General features: G+C 49.3%; 1 pseudogene; it reads right to left on the bottom strand.

The window, feature by feature from the left end:
• Window positions 1-2377: 2377 nt before the first annotated feature.
• LOC134479635 (RNA-binding protein MEX3A-like) lies at window positions 2378-4509 on the bottom strand (annotated as a pseudogene).
• Window positions 4510-4812: the final 303 nt, after the last annotated feature.

Consider the following 4812-nt stretch of genomic DNA (forward strand, 5'->3'; position numbering starts at 1 on the left):
GCCTGGACAACATGAGGTTGATCCCCCAGAATAGGGGAAGGGCTCACATGCCCCTGTTGCAGAAGAGTGTGCTGCTGACAGGAAAATCAGACCTTCCTTCCAAGGATGGGCAAGTATTAGGAAATTCCCCCCCATCTATCTCCTCTTAGACCCCTGTGGCCAATGGCCAGAGAGCCTGGGGTCAGGCACGAGTAGCCCCAGCCTCAAACCTACCTACCTGTTCCTGCTACTCCTCTGACCTCGAAGACTCTGACACCTGTCTGCCTTGTCCTGAGAGACCAATTTGAGCCCTCCCTGTAGACACAGACCTACCGTGTGCTACATAGAGTGCCATGCTACATTTATAGTAAACCTTCTAAATTAATTTTTATATCATCAATTACCTAATAAAATTCATTTTTCATATAATCCCAGGTTCTTTGCTACATATATATGGTAATAAATGCCTTTATTAAAATAGAAGATTTAATTATGAGGACCTGTTCCTTTTCATTATTGATGTTTTGTTTCCTCTCCTCTCTTGGTAGCCCATCTCGCTCCCTCCTTCAGTGCTTGTTTTCCTTCTAGATCCTGTTTGTGCTTGTTTCTAGGAAAGGCTCACCTAGCAGGGATGGATTGGATCTGTGGAGTCCCTAGTGAGACAGAGGGGGAGGGAATTGACAGACAGAGATCTCTTCTTCCCACCCCGCTCCCATCCCCTGCACATGGGCAACCCAAGGCTCCCATTTGATTTGGTTTTTCTCCTACAGACATCTCAAGATGGCTTACATTGGTGGAAAGGAATGAAGCTGTCACAGGCCAGTTTTCTGGGCTGTGACCTCCTGTTTCTCCCCTCTCAGGCTGGTGGTCCAGAGGGTAAGGCTGAGGAGAGGCAAAGTAATTGACAAGAGGCAAAAGAGAGAGACCTCCGTCTGCCTTCCTCCCACATCCCTTCTCCAGCCAGGAAGAGTGGGACTCCTGAGCTAGAGCTCAGAGTATTCCCTCCCTATTACACACAAGCATCTGCTGGCCTCCTGGTCTCCCACCTGCTCCTGGCCCAGCCAGCAGAACCAGGAGGGTAGGAGGCTGCTGACTGACATAAATGAGCAAGAGGAGCACAAAGGGTGCTAGACCTCTCACAATGCCTGATTCTTGGAAGAGGCTCCACTGCACCCCAACCCTGCTTTGCCCTGGCGTAACCCATCACCAAGAAGCTGAGCTCTCTCCTCAGGCAGTGGGGAAGACAGAGCATAATGATTTCTGGATAATCAGGATTCAATAGTGGTTCAGCTAGGTGCAGAGAGGTCAGGGGTGGGCCACTGCTAGGGAGGAGGAGGGGACACTTCCCAACCACACCTCTCCCGATCCAGGATATTTCCTACAATCTGCTTCCCCTTCCCTCGGGCAGGTGATCTGTGATATGGATATGCTGCACCCTCAGCATAACGCCCACAGAAGATAAAGGTTGGTTTCCAACCTTTTATGAACCCCGCTACTAATTTCCACTATGTACCCCATTATTAGTTTCTAGTCTCAAACTATCTGGATCTAAAACTACATTCCATCAGGAATTGGAATTGAGTCTTTGCAGAAGTGGGGAAGGGGCTGTCCACTACAGGATCAGAACCTGGGAAGGGGGCTATCAAAATGTTCTCTAGACCTCTCTCCCAGGAAGATGATATGCCCAAAGCTGGGCTAGAAGAGGCAAGAGGAACCAGGGACTGCAAGTAACAGCTGGATAGAAAAGGGGAATAGAAGGGATAGGAAAAAAAGAACAAAGACAAAAAAAGGAAAGGGCAAGTCCATAGCAATTTGAAGAAAATTTGATGAAGGGACAAGCAAAAAGTTGGAGGGAAAAGAGAAGCCTCCTTCAGATCTCTCAGCCCAGCTGTGTGAGACAGGTGAGTTGTGAGCCCTTTGTTGATTGACATCCTCCTTTATCCCAGAAGATGTACCTAGAACTTTATTAGGGCCCCTCTCCTTATTGTGTTGGGAACTCAGGAAAAGGGTGGTGTGAGGGAAGGGGTCACGTTAGGAGATGGAAAGTCAGAACCAAAGGCCTGGGGATCACTAAGAGCACCCCTAGCTACAGATGGCATTTCTCCCTGATCTTACCCTGCAGAGGAAGGGACCTAATGTCACATAGATAGGGAGAAGGGAAATGTCAGGTTGTCCTGGTGGCCACTTCAAGTTAAACAAAAGCTTCTCTTAGCTGCTTCCGGATTCAAGGGTCTGTTGATGTATCAGAGTTGTAACATTAGTAAAATGTATAGCCCACTCCCAAAGTGTAACCAGAGACTCTGGAAGTTGCCCCACCCGTAGCCACTCAGGCCTCTCCTTCCCCACCCCACTGAGGTGATTATTGCCCAGCACCTTGCTACAGGTCCATGGCTGTACCCTAGGGAGCAGACACAGGAGTCCAGGGACATGGAATTTGGAAAAATATTCAGATTGCTTGTGTGGCAGTGATGTGACAGACAGGACAATCTTGGTCTGTCCTCTCACAGATGCATACTGCACCTGCCATGCAGAAAAGGTTATGTCCACCAGGCACCAGGGCTGCTGTCACTTTTCTCTCAAAGCAGACGATGCATGCAGGCCCTCTTACCTCAGTTTAGAGAAACCCCGTAGTGGCTACGTGGGCGGCCTCTGTGTTAGCCTATGACCCCTCATTGGTGGCAGGAGATCAGTGCTCACCTGGGGGTTCTGCATATGCTTTGACTGAAGAAAAGTAGTAGGAGGCAGAAGAGAAGTGCACCAGTGTGAAGATGGAGTTCCTGGTCTTCCTACAGCAGTGGGGGTGGGCAAGCTTACCTCTCACTCCATAATACAAGTCCTGCCTGCCCACACCATTGCTGGAAGCAGATATCCACCTTAGCTGATGTCCCTGCCCTGCTAGCCTAAGTGCTGGGCCTCAGAGATGAGTTCATGCCACACTCACCTATACAGCCCAGGTTGTTGTGCCTGAAGGTGGAGAGTGGCTTACAGCCTGGAGCAAACACCGGCCAGGCATCTGAGTAGAGGCTATCCAGGGCTGCATGGACTCTGACTGCCATGAAGTCAATCTTACTGTCACCCAGGAAGTCACCATCCCTGTTCTACTCAAGAATCTTGCCACTATGTGTGGCAATGTACCTCCCTATCTCCTTCCTTGCAGCCCTGCCGACATTCCAGGTTGCCCAGGCACTGGTGATCTCAAACACCGGTGAGGTCTTAGTCCTGGCTGGAAGTTATGATGTAAGTGTTGGTCTGCTGCTGGATGCATTTAATGTCGCTCCCTTTGGGCAAACCATCAGTCCCACCACATGGTAGCGCTCATACAGGGATCATCACTTGGCCTGGTAGAGGCCTGGCTGGCTGCAGGGGAGGGGCAGCAGGGCAGGATCTGTAGGCTGCTCAGGGATGCCATCCCCACTCCCAGTCCTACCCCAACTTGGGCACCAGGAGTGGGACTTGGGGCTCCCCCAAACCCAGGGGGCAGAGTTGATGAAGAGCCAGCTGAAGGGAACACTCCTTTCCAGCAGCCCTTTGGTTCTTTGTGCTTCCTCTGAAACATCCTAGTTATCCAAAGCCACATTTCTTCCTGTTATTCCAGATACCACTAGACTGGGCATGGGGAATTGGAAGTTGTAGGGAGAGAGAGAGAGGTGGTGGGAGGGAGAGGAGGAGAGATGAGGGCCCTGTCTTCCTTCTTTTATTTCCACAACTGCCCAGAACAGCACAGTGAATCAGGCGACCTCTGGAGATATCTTTTCTTGAACTACACATTCTCCCTAACCCCTCAGAGGGCTGATTGGTTATTTTGTTCTTAAAGGCTGATTGGTTATTTTGTTCTTTTTTGAGATGGATTCTCTGTGTAGTCCTGGGTGTGCTGGATCTCACACTGGAGACCAGGCTGCTCCCAAATTCACAGTTTCACCTGCCTGTTATACCTGACTGCTGGAATTAAGGTCTTCACCACCACCTCTACCACACAACAGGTTCATTGGGTCATCTCAGAGTCAGCAGAGTGAGTCCTACAACTGAAGGACACTAAACACACAGAGTGTCAGGAACAAACTCAAGTCACACAGAGGTAGGCAACACCTGGTGTATCTTCTACTCAGGTGTTTACAGCCTTCAGCCCCATTCTTTATGCACTTAGGATTTTGTATGCAATGTTTATTCATGAGAATAAATGTCAGAGGAGTCAGGCAGGATGCACCAACTCTATGATGGCCTAGTTCTCCTCTGAATTTTCTCAAACACTAGCATAGTCAAAGCGGTCATAGCAAGATTTAGATGTCCACAAATGTATACTGAGCATCAGCTTTTTAACAGGTTTTGGCTGAGAGGAATTCCCTCAGGCACTATCATTTGATTATCAAGATTGTCTAATACACTTTCAGCTCGCATGCAGGTGCTGTGGTTGTGTATACAAGCAGAATGACATAAACCCTGCAAGCAAGGATGCCTGGGAACTCCCCAGTCCCAGTCATACCAGCTCATAGCCTGTTAGTTACCTTGAAGGCAAGACAGTAGCAGCTCCATGCATCCCTACCGACAACTGATTCTCCAGCTGCTTCCAACTCCTACTCCAAGTGCATCTGCTGCCCTCCACTGTGTCCACAGGATGAGTTTAGATGTCAGCCTTATTATTCAGTACATGGGTGACACTGTCAAGTCACTCCAATGTGACAGCCTTGACGTTAACCTCTGTGCAGTGGACATTGTCTGTACATTCTAGGGAATATCCAAAAAATAAAGAGATTACCTTGTGAACCCCAGTCCCCAAGGAAACAGAGGTGGTAGCCCCCTTTATTTGAACATGGTGTCCACATCAACCTGAACCCA

Source organism: Rattus norvegicus, chromosome 7 (assembly GCF_021556685.1).
Source record: "Rattus norvegicus strain SHRSP/BbbUtx chromosome 7, alternate assembly SHRSP_T2T, whole genome shotgun sequence".
Taxonomy (NCBI): domain Eukaryota; kingdom Metazoa; phylum Chordata; class Mammalia; order Rodentia; family Muridae; genus Rattus; species Rattus norvegicus.